The 20,546-nt window shown below is 35.6% G+C and overlaps 1 protein-coding gene and 1 pseudogene across 1 annotated transcript in view; one reads left to right on the plus strand and one right to left on the minus strand.

Moving 5' to 3' along the window:
* The window catches only part of PIGK (phosphatidylinositol glycan anchor biosynthesis class K), a 134,865-nt gene that overhangs the window by 98,726 nt on the left and 15,593 nt on the right, over positions 1–20,546 (minus strand). The gene's annotated exons all lie outside the window — the stretch shown is intronic.
* On the plus strand, positions 10,341–11,351 carry LOC113624387 (protein tyrosine phosphatase type IVA 1 pseudogene; annotated as a pseudogene).

Genomic DNA, 20,546 nt, shown 5'->3' on the forward strand with positions numbered 1-20,546 from the left:
CACACTTTACTCAAGGCCCAGCAAAACCTACATCACACAACAAAGCATATGGTATGGCCTTCTCTCAGCACAAAACCAAAAGGTGAGCACTGAAATTGTATAAAGTTCAAACTGGGTTTGAAACAAATACAGTGGTTATTTATATAAGTAGTTTCCACATTGTTTAAATCATACACTCACTCCTGTTAGTTAAAAAAAATGTGAGGACACACATGTATATATATATATATCTACTAATTTGTAAGTCATATGTATTTGCTATTTCAAATATATATAATAAATATTAGTGAAGCACAACTTCATTCTTTTATAGATTAAAAAAAAGAAACATAAAGAAACTGCTAAAATTTTCTTCCCTTACCACTATTTGGTGTCTGATCCAATAGAGTACCCTGATCATGCTTAAATAGATTTTAAAGATCATCAAAATGAAAAAGAAATTTTAATACCTCTCAAAAAAGAAGGCATGAAACCCAGTTCTAGAAACATATGTGAGTGGAAAATGGTCTGAAATAAATCCTTTCCCATTATTATGTTTGTCTAACATTGAAGGAACAGGTAAGCCCTGTATCAGGGCTGCTCGGCCATTCTTTACCCTCCTCCCTGAAATTCTTCCTTGGCCCAGTCAGGAACCAGTAACCAATGGGTAAAAAAAAAAAAAAAAAAAAAAAAACATTTTAAATAGATAATCTTTCACTGCTCTAGACCATTAGAGTATGACGTTTCAAAAAGCATAACTTTTCATTTATAACAGGCTGGTATTACCATAAGAAAAATTTTTCACTAAATGAAATTTAAATAAATTACTGTATTGGTGAAAATGTTTTTAAACCATTCACTTAAAATTGCTATACATTCTTTAACCACGCTACTAATCAGATAATACTACCTTAGAGCATCTTTAGCAACCTACACCAAGCTTATCTTCAATATCATCATCCCAATCTAGAATAGTAGTTGAAATTAAAGCAACTGAGGATTTGAGGATCACAGAGATCTTTGATGCTCATAAATCTCTGAGTTTCTGCTCATAAGTGTTACTTTTTTTTCCTGACATAAATTATTCAGAATGTTCTGTGGGTTACCTCTTCTGCAGCAATCTAATGACTACGGGACCAAGCAAATTCAACAAATTTTGTTATATAATTGTTAGCTTGATGCCAGAGTAATTTACTTTTGGCTTTTCTTCTTCCTTTTCTTCCATGTCTTGAGGAATCGCCAAGTTAACAAATCTCGCCACCAATGCTCTACAAAACTAATCATAACAAATCTGCTAGCCACAGGTGTTGGACCATAAAGACTTTCTGAATTACTTTCAATTTGCCAAATTGTAAATATTTGGCATTGTAAGACTATATGATACCAGGTATTCTGCCCTTATATTATTAGAAATAAAACTCAAAAAACTGCACTGCAGAGACAGGAACTCAACAGCAACAAACATGTTACATAAGGGTTGAGCTAGGTAGCTATAGGCTCATATATGTAAGTCACATGGGGTTTAGTATAATACAATAATAAATAACATTTATTGAGTACTTGGTATATCTCCAGCATTGCACTAATAAAATAAGCACATTACAGGCATTATCTCATACATTATTTCCAAGATACATATTATTATCATACCTGTTTTACAGGTTATGAAACTGAGGCACAAAGAAGTTAAGTAACATGTCCCAGGTCACACAGCTAGTAAGTAGTGGAGTTTGAAGTCAAACCCATTTTGTGTGACATGAACCTTTGCTTTTAGTAATTCTGCATTACCCTGACACTATGTGAACTGGCATTTGAAAGAATTTAATGGTGTGTTTTGTTTTATATTGATAATTTAATCAACTCAGATAATTAAGTTAAATGCATGCACTCATTATTGCTGTTCAATATTTATGGCAAATAACTAACATAAAAATAGGCCCTTGAAATTCTAAATGGAACCATCCAGAGACCATAGCAAACTCTTAAATTGAAGAACAGCACTAGGGTATGTAATTTCTCCTTTAAAAGTAGTAAGGTATAACTGTAAAATTTAAATGTCCACTTAAATGCAAAAATCAGAGAACAGAACATCAAAGAGATACAGAGGCTAATGTTCTAGACATTCTCCAATCAATTCTCTAAAGCCCCTGACTCTCTTCTTACAGAAAGGCATTGGGATTATATCCTCCTACTGGCCCTTCTCTCACCAACGTCTTTTCAGCCACCAAGCCTGCCATTTTCACTCTCAGCCATCTGCACCTGAACCTATAGCCTACACCTAAGTCTTGATTGCTCTTATCTCTGCTTCCAAACACTGCCCAATATTAACCACTCTTCCTATAATGGAGGAGGAGGTAAGCAGCAGAGGTGCCCCATCCACTCCTTCCCTTCTCTTATCAGAGCTAAAATTAGTATTGTGTAGACAAGTTTTCCATCTCTTTTTTCCTGTTTTCCATTGCTCACCTTCCCACTAACTATTTAATTTACTGACTTAGTCAAGCACACCAGCTTCAAGGCTTGAAATTCAAATCTGTGCATTATATTAGCAAAACTACAAGTTATTATATTTCTCGAACCTTTTGGATGGCTCACAGAAATGGTCAAAATAATGAATGTTGCTGTGGGGAAGGCGCCTCCACTAACCCAATAGTCAAGTCACGGAATTGCCTGCGTCCACCTCTCTGTTCAACCAGCCATTGTGTCCTCTCCATGACCTCCTCCAGCTGGATTTTAGCTTGGACAAACCACTCTCCCTGTCTCACTGTTGGTCCACCACTGGAAAGAATGATTACCATGTGGCTGACAGGGTACTGGTGTTCCAGCCAGGGATCAGGCCTGAGCCTCTGAGGTGGGAGAACAGAATTCAGGACACTGGTCCACCAGAGACCTCTCAGCCCCACATAATATCAACCAGTGAGAGCTCTCCCAGACATCCCTGTCTCAAAGCTAAGACCCAGCTCCACCCAAAGCCAGCAAGCTCCAGAGCTGGACGCCCCATGCCAAACAACTAGCAAGACAGGAACACAAGCCCACCCATTAGCAGAGAGGCTGCCTAAAATCATAATAAGGTCACAGACACCCCAAAAAACACCATTGGACACGGCCCTGCCCACCAGTAAGATAAGATCCAGCCCAACCCACAGGAACACAGGCACCAGTCCCCTCCACCAGGAAGCCTACACAAACCACTGAAACAACCTTAGCCAATGGGGGCAGATGACAAAAACAACAGGAACTACAAACCTGCAGCCTGTGAAAAGGAGACCCCAAACACGGTAAGTTAAACAAAATGAGAAGACAAAGAAATGAGAAGCAGATGCAGGAGCAAGGTAAAAACCCACCAGACCAAATGACTGAAGAGGAAATAAGCAGTCTACCTGAAAAAGAATTCAGAGTAATGATAGTAAAGATGATCCAAAATCTTGGAAATAGAATGGAGAAAATACAAGAAACGTTTAAAAGGACCTAGAAGAACTAGAGAGCTGACAAACAATGATGAACAAAAAAATAAATGAAATTAAAAATTCTCTACAAGGAATCAATAGCAGAATAACTGAGGCAGGAGAACAGATAAGTGACCTGGAAGATAAAATAGTGGAAATAACTACCGCAGAGCAGAATAAAGAAAAGAGAATGAAAAGAAATGAGGACAGCCTCTGGGACAACATTAAAGGCACCAACATTTGAATTATAGGGGTCCCAGAAGAAGAAGAGCAAAATAAAGGGACTGAGGATATATTTGAAGAGATTATAGTTGAAAACTTCCCTAACATGGGAAAGGAAATAGTCAATCAAGTCCAGGAAGCACAGAGTCCCATACAGGATAAATCCAAGGAGAAACCCTCCAAGACACATATTAATTACACTATCAAAAATTCAATACAAAGAAAAAATATTGAAAGCGGCAAGGGAAAAGCAACAAATAATATACAAGGGAATCCCCATAAGGTTATCAGCTGATCTTTCAGCAGAAACTCTGCAAGCCAGAAGGGAGTGGCAGGACATATTTAAAGTGATGAAAGGGAAAATCCTACAAACAAGATTACTCTACCCAGCAAGGTTCTCATTCAGATTTGACGGAGAAATTAAAACCTTTACAGACAAGCAAAAGTTAAGAGAATTTAGCACCGCCAAACCAACTTTATAATAAATGCTAAAGGAACTTCTCTAGGGAGGAAACACAACAGAAGGAAAAGACCTACAAAAACAAACCCAAAACAATTAAGAAAATGGTAACAGGAACATACATATCAATAATTACCTTAAATGTAAATGGATTAAATGCTCCAACCAAAATACACAGACTGGCTGAATGGATACAAAAACAAGACCCATATATATGCTGTCTACAAAAGACCCACTTTAGACCTAGGGACACATACAGACTGAAAGTGAGGGGATGGAAAAAGATACTCCATGCAAATGGAGATCAAAAGAAAGCTGGAGTAGCACTACTCATATCAGACAAAGTAGACTTTAAAATAAAGACTATTATAAGAGACAAAAAAGGACACTACATAATGATCAAGGGATCGATCCAAGAAGAAGATATAACAATTGTAAATATTTATACACCCAACAGAGGAGCACCTCAATACATAAGGCAAATGCCAAAAACCATAAAAGTGGAAATCGACAGTAACACAGAAATAACATGGGACTTTAATACCCCATTTTCACCAATGGACATATCATCCAAAATGAAAATCAATAAGGAAACACAAGCTTTAAATGACACATTAAACAAGATGGAAAACTACAGGCCAATATCACTGATGAACATAGATGCAAATATCCTCAACAAAATACTAGCAAACAGAACCCAACAGCACATTAAAAGGATCATACACCATGATCAAGTGGGGTTCACGCCAGGAACACAAGGATTCTTCAATATACACAAATCAATCAATGTGATACACCATATTAACAAACTGAAGCATAAAAACCACATGATAATCTCAATAAATGCAGAAAAAGCTTTTGACAAAATTCAACACCCATTTATTATAAAAACTCTCCAGAAAATGGGCATAGAGGGAACCTACCTCAACATAATAAAGGCCATATATGACAAACCCACAGCCAACATCGTTCTCAATGGCGAAAAACCGAAACCATTTCCTCTAAGATCAGGAACAAGACAAGGTTACCCACTCTCACCACTATTATTCAACACGGTTTTGGAAGTTTTAGGCACAGCAATCAGGGAAGAAAAAGAAATAAAAGGAATCAAATTGGAAAAGAAGTATGCTGTCACTGTTTGCAGATGACATGATACTATACATAGAGAATCCTAAAGATGCTACCAGAAAACTACTAGAGCTAATCAAGAATTTGGTAAAGTAGCATGATACAAAATTAATGTACAGAAATCTCTTGCATTCCGATACACTATGAAAAATCTGAAAGAGAAATTAAGGAAAACTCCCATCTACCACTGCAACAAAAAGAATAAAATACCTAGGAATATACCTACCTAAGGAGACAAAAGACCTGTATGCAGAAAACTATAAGACACTGATGAAAGAAATTAAAGATGATACAAACAGATGGAGAGATATACCATGTTCTTGGATTGGAAGAATCAACATTGTGAAAATGATTATACTACCCAAAGCAATCTACAGTTTCAATGCAATCCCTATCAAACTACCAATGGTATTTTTAACAGAACTAGAACAAAAAGTTTCACAATTTGTATGGAAACACAAAAGACCCCATATAGCCAAAGCAATCTTCAGAATGAAAAACGGAGCTGGAGGAATCAGGTTCCCTGACTTCAGACTATACTAAAAAGCTAAAGTAATCAAGACAGTATGGTGCTGGCACAAAAACAGAAATATAGATCAATGGTACAGGATAGAAAACCCAGAGATAAACACACGCACATATGGACACCTTATTTTTGATAAAGGAGGCAAGAATATACAATGGAGAAAAGACAGTCTCTTCAATAAGTGGTGCTGGGAAAACTGGACAGCTACATGTTAAAGAATGAAATTAGAACACTCCCTAACACCATACACAAAAATAAACTCAAAATGGATTAAAGACCTAAATGTAAGACCAGACACTATAACACTCTTAGAGGAAAACATAGGCAGAAGACTCTATTACATAAATCAGAGCAAGATCCTTTTTGACCCACCTCCTAGAGAAATGGAAATCAAACCAAAAATAAACAAATGGGACCTAATGAAACTTAAAAACTTTTACACAGCAAAGGAAACCATAAACAATACGAAAAGACAATCCTCAGAATGGGAGAAAATATTTGCAAACAAAGCAACTGACAAAGGATTAATCTCCAAAATTTACAAGCAGCTCATGCAGCTCAATATCAAAAAAACAAACAACTCAATTCAAAAATGGGCAGAAGACCTAAACAGACATTTCTCCAAAGGAGATATACAGATCGCCAACAAACACATGAAAGAATGCTCAACATCACTAATCATTAGAGAAATGCAAATCAAAACTACAATGAGGGGCTTCCCTGGTGGCGCAGTGGTTAAGAGTCCGCCTGCCGATGCAGGGGACACGGGTTCGTGCCCCAGTCCGGGAAGATCCCATGTGCCGCGGAGCGGTTAGACCCGTGAGCCATGGCCACTAAGCCTGCGCATCTGGAGCCTGTGCTCCGCAATGGGAGAGGCCACAACAGTGAGACGCCCGCGTACCGCAAAAAAAAAAAAAAAAAAAAAACTACAATGAGGTATCACCTCACACCTGTCAGAATGGCCATCATCAAAAAATCTACAAACAATAAATGCTGGAGAGGGTGTGTGGAGAAAAGGGAACCGTCTTGCAATGATGGTGGAATGTAACTTGATACAGCCACTATGGAGAACAGTATGGAGGTTCCTTAAAAAACTAAAAATAGAACTACCATATGACCCAGCAATCCCACCACTGGGCATATACCCTAAGAAAACCATAATTCAAAAAGAGTCATTACCACAATGTTCATTGTAGCTCTATTTACAATAGCCAGGACATGGAAGCAACCTAAGTGTCCATCGACAGACGAATGGATAAAGAAGATGTGGCACATATATACAATGGAACATTACTCAGTCATAAAAAGAAACGAATTGAGTTATTTGTAGTGAGGTGCGTGGACCTGGAGACTGTCATACAGAGTGAAGTAAGTTAGAAAGAGAAAAACAAATACCGTATGCTAATACATATATCTGGAATCTAAAAAAAAAAAAAAACTGGTTTTGAAGAACCTAGGGGCAGGACAGGACAGGAATAAAGATGCAGACGTAGAGAATGACTTGAGGACACAAGGAGGGGGAAGAGTAAGCTGGAATGAAGTGAGAGAGTAGCACTGACATATATACACTACCAAATGTAAAATAGATAGCTAGTGGGAAGCAATCACATAGCACAGGGAGGTCAGCTCAGTGTTTTGTGACCACCTAGAGGGGTGGGATAGGGAGGGTGGGAGGGAGACGCAAGAGGGAGGGGCTATGGGGATATATGTATACATATAGCTGATTCACTCTGTTATATAGCAGAAACTAACACAACATTGTAAAGCAATTATACTCCAATAAAGATGTTAATTTAAAAAAAGGAAGAAAGAAAATAAGATCTAGATAGGGGAAAATAACTGGCAAAATATTTTTAAAAGGCATATATATAGGAAATTGGGGGTAGATGGTGTTCCAATTTTTAAAAGAGAAAACTAAAAGGCTTTTTTTACAAATTTTTTAAATTGGCATATTTGAAAAGGTGTACTAATATTACTATTCTAATAACAATAACGATGAGTTAGTAATAAGGAAAAGCTAAAAAATTGCTTGTACTCAAAAGTTTCCATTTTGGTTTCCTAGTGAATGGTTAAATTCAGTGTAAAATATGCATAATAATAAGACTGGCATGACCCAAAGGTGCATTTATTGGGTTCCACTTAATTTGTTTTTTTATTCTAGCTGTAATAGCATTAGATGCTAGCGGTTTCCTGGAAAAACAGTCATCAATATTAGATAAAACTTTCTTACCTTACCATTCCGTCTAGAAATTATTTGTCTATTTTTATCAGAGGAATGTGTGATAAATAAATAAAGCATAATATTAAGCTTTGTGCAATAAATGACATACTAATGAAACAGAAATAACCTGAGTAGAGTGTTATGAAGCAGTTTGTAAAATTTAAAGTACTGGATCAAATGCAGTTAATTCGAAGAACAATTAAAGGTATTGAGCTCTGTATTTAGTTGTTCAGAAAAAATAACATTTTAAATTCACTGGCAACATTCAGTTAATAAAGTTAATAAAAGAAAAAAAAAGAATATTGCATCCACTGATCTAGTATAACCTACTTTTGTCAAAAGACACAGGATACAATTGGATATATTGTATACAATCCATCATAATGGAAATCAATATATGCAATCTTTCTCATATTCTCATGTTTAACAAAAGTTTTACTTTTGTTATTTTTCCAGTAATGGTCTGTACTGACCTAATCAGTCTCCCCAACTCATCTACTTTTATGACAAGTATCTTGGAATCTTGCTTAACATCAGTAGATTTTAGCAGTCTATATGTAACCTCACTAGGATGCTACAAAGTTTCCTAGGACTTGACCACAATGCCTGAACTGCACATTTTGCGTGCAAAATATATGCAAACATCATTAATAAGCCTTCTCTGGTACATTTCTATTCTCGAATAGCAAGTAAATGAAAAGGTCCTCTTAATTTCTCTGGGCACTAAGAAAGATATTCTTAAGAATTAAGTTCAGGTATTCTTTTCTTTAAGAAGACTTGGATGGCTATGCTTCTGAGGTATCACTTTTATCAGTTTTTTAAAATCTATTTGGCAAAGAATAAAATACAGAGACACAACACGGATAGTGAAGAGTATTTTACTACCACTTCTGTTCTTCAATTCGATCAAAAAGTCAACTAGGACAAAAATCAAAGAGGAAAAATATAAATGGAGACTATGACAGACAAAAGGATAATTAACTGGAAGATAATAATAAATCTCAATTTAATATATTTCAACAATTTTTAAAGCATTATAATGGTGTTAACTGACATAAATTTGATTTAACCATTCCATATTAAATTGTACACTTACTATTTTACCCAAGTTATCAACTTTGGAGTTCATATTTCAATAAGATTATAAAAACATAAGATTAGAAGCTATGGAAAAATGGAAACAAGGTAAGATGACAAGATGATGGAAACAAATATTTGTTGAGTTTACTGTGTGACAGGCATTGTGCTGCAGTCTTTTCCGATACTTAATTCTCACTAAATCACAACAATCCCGTGAAGACTATTATTGTCTCCATTCTAAAGATAAGGAAATTCAGCGAGGGCAGATCACTTGCCGAAAGCTGCATGATTAGTAAGCAGAAGAGATGAGATTTGATTTCAAAGTCCACACACTTTCCACCCATTACTACATTCTTTGGCAGAATGGAATACATTGCCTTTCACTCCACTTTCACTCCCAAATAGTGAGCAGAGCCAAAAGAAAATCTGTAATAATTTCTATACTCGCATCAACAAATATTAAGGGGACATCACCTTCCTCATAAAAATCTCATTTCAGTATTTCCATTGTTCATGACTCAATGAAATTTATCCTTTAAACTTCATTACAAATATTTTTAAAACTTTAAATATGCAAATCATTTAATTTTAGAGCTACAGATTTTAAGTCTGTTTTCACCTTTAAAAAAACTGAAAAATATTCCCAAAGTCTTCTTTTAATAATGATAAAATCAGACAAAGAATGCTTGGGGAATGGAACGTTCTGATTTCAACTATTTTTCAAAACCCAATACCTGCCTGCTGCCTGTCAACACCTGCACTGTCTCCACCCTGCAACCGACCACCACGGAGCCCCGCCCTGCGCTGCAACCGCAGCTGCCTGTGTCGCTGCCACTTTGGTACCCACTGCATGATTAGGCCACAGTTTTCAATGAGTAAACATAATCCTTTCTGTCATCACACATTTACGGAGTTTCTGAAGGTCAGTGAAGATTACTGCCAAGCACAGCATGACCTTTATGAGGACATAAGAGCTGTAGAAATTCATTACCACCTCCATCAAGAAGCCGCATAAGAGCAGTTACCTGGACACAAAAGTGTTGAACTGAAATCCACAGAGCATTTTCCAGTTCTGACCTAGACAGGGTGAGCCTCAAAACACTTCCTCTCTGTTGCTCAGTATTACAGGATTGAAGACTTTCTTCTTCTTAGGAGGTTCATCTCATTCCCCATTATTCCCAACTTCATACTCAAAGCACTGAGAATTTCAAGTGGAATAAGCTGAAGTTTCTTTACATCATTTCTGTATTCAATTTGTTTAATTCTTTCATAGCCCTAATGAGTATTTTTTGACTAAATTAACATGTCTTGCATGAACTGCCCAACTCCCACTGAAGGCACATACAAAAACGTTTTTCTTATTATACACAATCCAACCAAAGAGACCTTGAACAAAGCTATTGAGAAACTTAAGAAATATGGATTACCACAATAGTAAGAGTATGTGAAGCAATGTACGACGACACTGCTCTTATGGAAAAAGAAGGCATCCATGTTCTTGACTGGCCTTTTCATGAAGGTGCACCACCATCCAACCTTATTGTTGATGGCTAGTTACGTCTTGTGAAATCAAGTTTTATGAAGAACCTGGTTACTATACTGCTGTTCACCGTGTTGCAAGCCTTGGAACAGCTCCACTGCTTGTTGCCCTAGCATTAATAGATGGCAGAATGAAACAGGAAGATGCAGTACAGGTCAGAAAACAAAAGCAGCATGGAGATTTTAACATCAAGCAACTTTTGTACTTAGAGAAGTATCATTCTCAAATGTGTTTGTGCTGCAAAGACTTCAATGGTCAATAAAACTGAGGTGTCTGATGCTGTTGTTTTGGAAGTAGAACTTCAAACAGGACCTAATTTGTTGCACATATTAGCCAAGAAGTTGGCTCAGTGAACAAGTCTAATGAAGCTTTTACAAGAGTATTGAAAAGCAATTTTACCAGTTTACCTGCTTGACAGAACTTCTGTGTTTAGGTTACGATCAACGTATTTGGACACTTAGCAAAAGATTCTTGCTGTTCAGCATTTCAAATTTGTTTATCATTTGTTCCAATTCCTGAACTCATGCAGTACTGAGTTATAAGTCTTTAAATCTATTCCCATGCCAGAATCTTTTCAATGCATAAGAAATTTAGGAAGATTAGGTACCAAGATATCCAGTGTAACACTTGTATGTTTTTTATTATCATATAGAACTAAAACCCTAGGAACTAAGAATACTCTAGATCTTATGTGGTTTACTGCTTCAGTCATTTCTTACATTGAAAGCAGGGCCTATATAGTTATTTCCTTGCTCACTTTACATTTACATTTGCCCACATTCATACCAGTATACATCAGGTTTGCATAACCATTGATTTTTGTTAAATTTTTTACCAAGTCATATGGTGTTATTTAATATCTTTCCATAAATATCATTTGTGCTGTTATGGAAAATCTACATTTTGAAAAGCTACGTTGTATATAGAAGTATATCTTTAACATCTCCAAGCAAAAAAGCTTTACAATTATTTTAATGTTTGCATTTTTGTGTTCCACTTAACAGGAAGAGCCTAAAAAGGAACAGGAGAGGGCTATTAAATATTTCTAGTAAGATACTGCCTTTACCTTGTATAGAATATGTAGAATATGCTCTTTAATTTAGTAAATATTTTTTAAAGATAAAGATGTTTTGTTATTGTAGCTAATTCTTAGTCATAAAATATTTGAAATTCTTGTTATTTTTCCATACCTACTGGAAGTTGTTTACCAGCTATTATTTTTGTTTGAAATGTGCTTTTATTTCTTCTCTTCCCAACCTCCCTTTTAAAAAAAAGAAGTGAGGATGTCCCTGGTGGCGCAGTGGTTAAGAGTCCGCCTGCCAATGCAGGGGACAAGGGTTCAATCCCTGGTCTGGGAAGATCCCACATGCCACGGAGCAACTAAGCCCATGTGCCACAAATACTGAGCCTGCGCTCTGGAGCCCGCGAGCCACAACTACTGAGCCCGTGCTCTGCAACAAGAGAAGCCACCACAATGAGAAGCCCAAGCACTGCAACGAAGAGTAGTCCCTGCTTGCCCCAACTAGATAACTCCTGTGCACAGCAGTGAAGACCCAACACAGCCAAAAATAAATAAATAAATCATTTTTTTTTAAAGTGGGTTTCTGCTAGTGAACTGAGCAGACATCTAATTTTTCTATGCGTTTTGAGCTGTGTAACTCAATACTTGGATACTTGATAGTTTATTATGAAACTGATCAAATGGTGATGTATATTAATGTTAGTTTGACCACATACTTATATCGTCTTGTAATATGTAGTTATAGTTCTATGAGACAAATAATTTGTCAGTGTTCACCAGTTTGTAAAAACCTAGTGCGAGAGCTAAACATCTAAATAAATAATGAAATGGAAAAAAAAAAAGACAATATCTAAACTACTTTCTTGTATAAGTATAATCGATCTACTAAATAAAAATCTTTATCCGTATATCAAAGCTAACTTTTGAATATCTATTATTAAATATAACAAAATAGATAGAAAAAGTACAGAATATTAAGTTAGCTTTTACTTGTCGAGAATAAATCTGAAAATATATTTGTAGAACAAGCTCCCTAATATGATTTTATTTGATTGTCCTTTGCTTCCAGTATGGTAGAAAAAAACTGACAGTTTAGGTAAATTAAGTTCTGATTAATATGGGTTTTACTTTCTGAAATAACATATCTGAATTTCATGATTTGAAGCCTTGGAGATGGATATAATTAAATATAAGTTAATGGGTAGGTATAAGGATTTAATGTCAGGGTACCTTTTACTGAATTGAGTAATCTCCCACTCATGCTCAGGTCAAATTCTTAGAAATCATTAATATAAAACTCTGTGAAATAACTTTTCTACAAAGAAATCAAATTATGTTCACAAATGTTAATTTCACTTATCCTTTTAACATCCCTGAGTCAGATATAACATGACAGAGAATTACAACATTGTTTGTATCAATTCTCCACTAGAAGTTCTCAGAAATTTCTTAGAAATACTTATTATTACCACTTTCCATGTTGAAATGTCAAGTTGAGTCTGACTTATTTTGAGGTCACTCCCACTGTCACCAGCCAAGCACTTAGGTTTTTCATGGAAGTTATAGTTCACTCCTCTACCCTTTTCTCTTCCTTGTATCCCCACATCAGTTGAAATTACAAAAATTGGCAAGTGTATTCTAAACACCATATGCTCTCAATACATATTTTGTTGGTTGGAAAAGGGAAGGAGGAAGAAGGAAAGGAGAAAAGAAAGAAGAAAGGAAAAGAAGTAAATTAAATTAGTGTGTATCCCACCCCCACCAACTGTCTTTCTTCCTTCGTATTTCTCAGACCAACCTAGCACCTACCCAAAGTTATATGACATCAAACGTATCAGGCTCCTTTTATTGGTTCCCCAATACAGTTGTTCCTGGGTATCTGCAGGGAGTTGGTTCCAGGAATCCCTATGAACATCCACAGATGTTCTAGTTCTTTATATAAAATGACTTGGTATTTGCATGTTAACCTACACAGCAATATCCTCCCTGTGCCTTAAATCATCTCTAGATTATTTACAATAATATCTCATTGTGGTTTCCTTTGCATTTCCCTGATGCTTAATGATGTTAAGCACCTTTTCATGTACTTATTGGCCAGCCGTATGTCTTCTTTGGAAAATGTCTATTCAGATCCTCTGCTCATTTTTGATTGGATTGTTTGGTTTTTTGCTATTGAGTTTACGAGTTCTTTATATATTTTGATCACTAACCCCTTATCAGACATATGATTTGCAAATATTTTCTCCTATTCAGTAGACTGCCTTTTCATTTTGTGGATGGTTTCCTTTTGTACAGAAGCTTTTTAGTTTGATGTAGTCCCACTTGCTGATTTTTGCTCTTGTTGCCTTTGGTTTTGACGTCAAATCCAAAAAATCATCACCAAGACCAACATCAAACAGCTTACTGACAGTGTTTTCCTCTAGGAGTTTTATGGTTTCAGGTCTTACGTTCAAGTCTTTAATCCATTTTAAGTTTATTTTTATATATGGTGTGAGAAAATGTTCTAATTTCAATCTTTTACATGTAGCTGTTTAGTTTTCCCAACACCATTTATTGAAGAGACTGTCCTTTCCCCATTGTATATTTTTAGCTCCTCTATCGTAAACTAACTGATCATATATGTGTGGATTTATTTCTGGGCTCTCTATTCTGTTCCATTGGTCTATGCATCTGTTTTTATGCAATACTATACTGCTTTGATTATTATGGCTTTTTAATATAGTTTGAAATCAGGTCGTGTGATGCTCCCAGCTTTTTTCTTCTTTCTCAAGACTGCTTTGGCTATTTGGGGTCTTTTGTGGTTTTATACAAACTTTAGGGTTGTTTTTTCCGTTTCTGTGAAAAATGCCATTGGAATTTTGATATGGATTACACTCGGTAGTACAGACACTTGGGTAGTACACACTGCTTTAGGTAGTACAGACATTTTAACAGTATTAATTCTTACACAGACTATCTTTCCACTTATTTGTGTATTCTTCAGTTTCTTTCATTAATGTCTTATAGTTTTCAGCATACAGGTCTTTTACCTCCTTGGTTAAATTTATTCCTAAGTATTTTATTGTTCTTGATGGAACTGTTTTCTTAATTTCTCTTTCTGATAGTTCATTATTAGTAGAGGCATAAGAGATTTTCATATATTGATTTTGTATCCTGCAATTTTACTGATTTTGTTTATTAGTTCTAACAATTTTTTGGTGGAGTCTCTTCAGTGTCTTCTATACATAATAGTATGTCATCAGCAAATAGAGACAGTTTAAGAGCTTGAACTCTTAAACATTATGCTAAATGCCTCCAATCTAACTTGTGATTTATTTGCATTTACAACACAATCCTTGGAAGCCACTGACTCTTAAATTGGTTTATAATTGATTTTAAAATAATCATTCAGCAAGACTATTTAACAAGGCCATCACAAATACTTAGGAAATCAAGTTATTGCACATTCTGACATAAAAACTTGACATAAGACGCCAACAGGTGCACTCTATTGGAGGGCCAATGTGAAAATAAAAATAATTTTCTGAGTTATTTTCAAACTAAAATAGATGGACAGCTCTAAAGAAAGCTTATCATAGGAGAAAGCTCTGAAGACAAGCTACTGTAATTTTGGTAAGGTTATTAGATTACTATTTACAATAGTAAATCCAGTATACTGAGTTATCCTGCAAACATCAACGTCCTAAGATGTATCAACAGTTATACTTATTTTTAATTAATTGCTTTCATTTATCCTTTTTCTTCAATATTTCACTTATTTCTACTGATGAATTGGGCAACACAATATAATATAATCATTATACAAGGATTCTAGCATTAGGTCTGCCACCACACAGTTGTTGACCTTAAACGTCACTTTACCTCTCAGGAACACATTTTTCTCATGTGTAAAATAAAGGATTTCCCCGGACTACTAATTTTGAGGTCTTTAAAGACAACTTTTATCCCCAAATTTTCAAATATGAAAAACTTTTGAAGAATAAAAATTTATGGTACAAAGATTTTAAAGAAAGAAAACTGTCATTTAGATTTTATGGCTACCAAAAGAGAATTTACAGTCAAATTATTAAAATTAATAAGAGTTCAGTGAGTTGCTAGAACAATACACAAAAACCAGCTGCATGTGCATCAGAAGTAAGAAAATGTATTTTTAAAAGGTACCACTTATAGTATCAACCAAAAAAATATGACAACTAAAAATTCTACCAAAAACTAAAAATTAAAAATTATAAAGCTTGGACTTCCCTGGTGGTGCAGTGGTTAAGAATCCACCTGCCAATGCAGGGGACACGGGTTCGAGCCCTGGTCTGGGAAGATCCCACATGCCGCGGAGCAACTAAGCCCATGTGCCACAATTACTGAGCCTGTGCTCTAGAGCCCGCAAGCCACAACTACTGGGCCTGCATGCCACAACTACTGAAGCCTGCGTGCCTACAGCCCGTGCTCCATGACAAGAGAAGCGCCACCCCAATGAGACGCCCACACACCGCAACAAAGAGTAGCCCCTGCTCGCCGCAACTAGAGAAAGCCTGCAGGTAGCAAGGAAAACCCAATGCAGCCAAAAATAAATAAATAAATAAATAAATTTATTTTTTAAAAAAAGCCAATATGTTTTAAAAAACAAAAACAAAATTATAAAGCTTAGTTGAAAGATGTTAAACACATAATTAAATGTACATATACCTTATTCATAAATTGAATTATAAGATTGAATGATAAAATACCATAAAGAAGCCCATTCTCTCTAAATTAATCTAAAACTCACTGCAATGCAAATAAAAATCTCAAAAGGATTTTAAGAACTTGACAAGCTGATTGTAAACTTAATATGGAAGAACAAGACTCCAAGACAATTCAAAAGAAGACCAAAGTCAAGGAAATCAAATTCCCAGATATGAAGATAGTGTCAGGAATGAAGACGTTGTGGTATTGATGAAAAATAAGCATCTCTCACTTCTTCAACAGCCCAAAACCCTTCTATCTATTTACAAATTAATAAAGAAATTTCCCCTTTGCTCCATAAAACCCTTAATGGTCTCCTTAGTCTTCAATATGGATCTTATTATCTAAACATAAAAGAATGATAGCAGTGGCCAACATGCTCCTTTTAGCATTGTCACTATTCTCCTCCTCAGAGCACATTTCAGCTTCTTAACTATTCTAAACGTTTACCTATTCAAGATATTATGCACTTCACCAAGAATATCACGTGGAGTGGCAGACAGATCAGCTGCCAACGTGAGAGTAAAATGACAGACTGCTCAGAATACGTATCTATATTCAAACACTATTATTTGTAGTTTTACAAAGTATATGAGAAAAAAAAAACTGTTGGGAAATGACAGAAGACAAGAAGCAGAACACTCAAAGGCATGAGTTAATATTATCTTGACAATAACTATGATAATATATCACAAATTATTTACAAAGCATATTTATTACTATTCAGTTCTTTTGTTCACAAAAAAGGAGGTGAAATCATAAAATAAAAACAGTAGTAAAGTTTTAACTATATATTTAATTATTGAGAAAATTTTATAAATTAACTGTAATGGTTTAAAAAATATCATTCAGTAACCTCCATGTACAGGGTACTCTGCAAAGTTCTACATAGTGACACAAAGGAAAGAAAGCTATATGGGTAGGAAGGGACAGCACAGAGGATATTCTAAGTGTTCTAAGTGGGATGAATGGTTAAAAAAAAATAGAAATAACAGTGAATAAATATTATGTAGTAAACATCATAACAAATCAACAAATGAACATAGTAACTTGTAATTAACAAAGCAGTAAAGACTGAACACTGGTTGAAATTTTTGGATTTTTTAGAGAAACAACAGTCACTGCAGGTTCTTAATTGTGGGAGTTAAAAGATAAAAGCAGTGTCTGAGAAAGATAATTCTGACAGCTGTGTGTAGGATGGGCTGGAGGGGGAAAGAGACTAGAGACAGGGAATAAACAGCTACAAAGCTGCTGAAGTACAGAAGCATGAAGTACATGAAGCATGAAATCATGAAGACTTAGAAAATAGTAAAAACTATGGAAAAAATAGGAAAATGGGAAGGTGCTCCTTATATTATTCAATTAATATGAATGATTTTCACAAGCACCACATTCAACATGTAGATATACACTTTTTAATTAAATAAGGTATTAAATGATCAGTGTGCATAATTTTACCAACCTCTATAGGACTGTCATAAGAATAACATGAGATCATGTTATTAAAAGAATTCTCTAATTGTAAATATTACATAAATATTACCTGTTGTAATTTCTTAGGGAGGAGATAGCTGTGAAATAATTGAAATGCTCCAGCCATAAAGTCCAAACACCTGAATTCAAATTCTGGTTCTATTATTTAACAGTGCCTTTAATGTACCTTAAGCAAGTCATTTAACCATTCTGAGTAACCATTTTTAATATGTAAAAAGGGAGGGGAGGGGATTCTCTCATAAAAGTTCAAGGAATAAATAATTCTTTATAAAATCCCTAACACAGTATCTGAATTATGGTGGACAGTGGATAGTGAATGTGTGTTGCAGAGGGGATGGAGGAGGAGGCCAAAAGTAGGGGTCCATTTTGGCTGACCTTATCGGAAAGTCACAAGCATCTCCAATGAACCGTAATAACCATGCCCTTCTCCATATTGTTTTAATGAGAAATTATACAAGAAAATTCCTGAAGTATCTTATTAATGTTCCCCCGTACACAATATCTTCTTATGTATACGATCAAATCCACAGCAGAATAAAAAATAACTGTCAAAAAGCGAGAGGGTGGCATGGACATATATATGCTACCAAAAGTGGGGTGGACGGCTGGTGGGAGGCGGTCGCATGGCACAGGGAGATCAGCTCAGTGCTTTGTGACCAACTGGAGGGGTGGGATGGGGAGGGTAGGAGGGGGGAAGACGCAGGAGGGAAGAGATGTGGGAACATACGTGTGTGTATGGCTGATTCACTTTGTCGTAGGGCAGAAGCTAGCACACCATTGTGGAGCAATTATACTCCAATAAAGATGTAAAAAATAAATAAATAAAAACTGTCAAAAGCTATATTACCAATCTGATTTTTAAAACAACAATAACAGGCAGTTAGTGATTTTTTTTTCTTTTTTAATTTACAACATTACCAGAATTCACATTTCTAATTCTAATATTTATTACTTGAGAAAGAAGTTAAAAAGAATAAGAGACCAAAACCTCAAAAGTGCATTCTGAGGGAATTTAAACAGTAGGAAGATAGGGAATAACCTGTCTTCGGCAAGACTCTATAGACTTCTCATAGAAGGAAATGAATCTGAAGTTCCCTGGTGAGATCACCCCACCCATGGATCCCAAAAGTAGGAGTCAGGGAATAGTTTATAAAATCTACTATAGGGCACTTTTAGCTCAGTGCAGCTTAAGAATAAACATCTAGGGCTTCCCTGGTGGCGCAGTGATTGAGAGTCTGCCTGCCGATGCAGGGGACATGGGTTCGTGCCCCAGCCCGGGAAGATCCCACATGCCGCAGAGCGGCTAGGCCCGTGAGCCATGGCCGCTGAGCCTGCGTGTCCGGAGCCTGTGCTCCGCAACGGGAGAGGCCACAACAGTGAGAGGCCCGCGTACCGCAAAAAAAAAAAAAAAAAAAAAGAATAAAGATCTAAAGAAACTATAAATAAGCAATATTCATATATATTTCCTTTCTAATCTAGACCAATTAGGTTCCACTTAACTAGGGATCTTTAGCATACTATTCATTCATTCAACTCTGCACAATATATTACAGAATGTACTGGGAGGAATACAAATATAGTATCAGAACCTACCTTGAAGAAATAAGATCAATACATACAAAAAAGTGCCATGATAGAAGTACAAATAAAATATTTATGCAAGAAGGACTGAGAAAGCGTTAGGGAATGTATGAAGTGAATTTGGGCATAGGAAAACTAGAAAGGAGGGTGGAAGGAAAAAACTGTAGACGGAAGGACCAGTGTAAGGCAATGACAGAGGCCCAAACAGAGACTTATAAGAAGGTATTGGTTAGAGCATGAGGAATTGAAATTAAATGATCAGAATATTAGATATGGACAGACTGCAAAAGCCTTGAGTTCCAGCATAAGGGATTTGAACTTTATTTTGCATACCCTAAGAGTTTACGAGTAAGGGGAGATGAATAAAGGTTTAAATTAAGAATATTAATCTCACATAATGATTAAAATACAGAGTAAGGGAAAAAATAGTGTCAGAAAAGCTACTGGACCATCAATGAGTCACTTTGCTGTACAGCAGAAATTAACACAACATTGTAAATCAACTCTACTTCAATAAAAAAAATTTTTAAAAAAAGAAAAGCTACTGGATTTAACTATAGAAATAGTTTATCAGATAAGAATCGTTACAAAAACTCATATCCACCCAACTCGTAGCAGAGCTAAATCATATTTTAAGAAAAATTATATACACATTTAACTCCATAAACTTAATTCTTATGAATTGAGCCAAAAAAAATAAAAGGAAAGACAGACTTCATCCACCCTATTACTCAATAAATTTATTCCCCAAAGTAAACATGAGATGAGATGGGAGCTACAATTCTACATTCCCTCAGTCTCAATTCCCATGTGCCTCTCACAGCATGAGCATCACAATTCTAGTGTTAAAGATATGGCCATTTTTCATAAAACATGTCCCTTAATCCTAAGTGAACCACTTCATCAAATGTTCCACCAAAGAAAAAGAAAACAGTAATTTGCTCTAGCACTGCTCTAAAACTGCTATGTTAGACTTGATGAAAGATAATACTATATTGTGCTTTATGTGCTATTTAAGAAACTTCACAAGAAAAATTTTAGCTAAATTTTTGCTTCACATACTGACTTTAGAACCTAAGCCCTGCTTAATGCCTTTTCGCTTCCTCATCTTAAGCATTTAAAGCATACT

This window comes from Aethalodelphis obliquidens, unplaced genomic scaffold, assembly GCF_003676395.1.
Source record: "Aethalodelphis obliquidens isolate GAN/ISIS:26980383/991018 unplaced genomic scaffold, ASM367639v1 scaffold13, whole genome shotgun sequence".
In the NCBI taxonomy this organism is placed as follows: domain Eukaryota; kingdom Metazoa; phylum Chordata; class Mammalia; order Artiodactyla; family Delphinidae; genus Aethalodelphis; species Aethalodelphis obliquidens.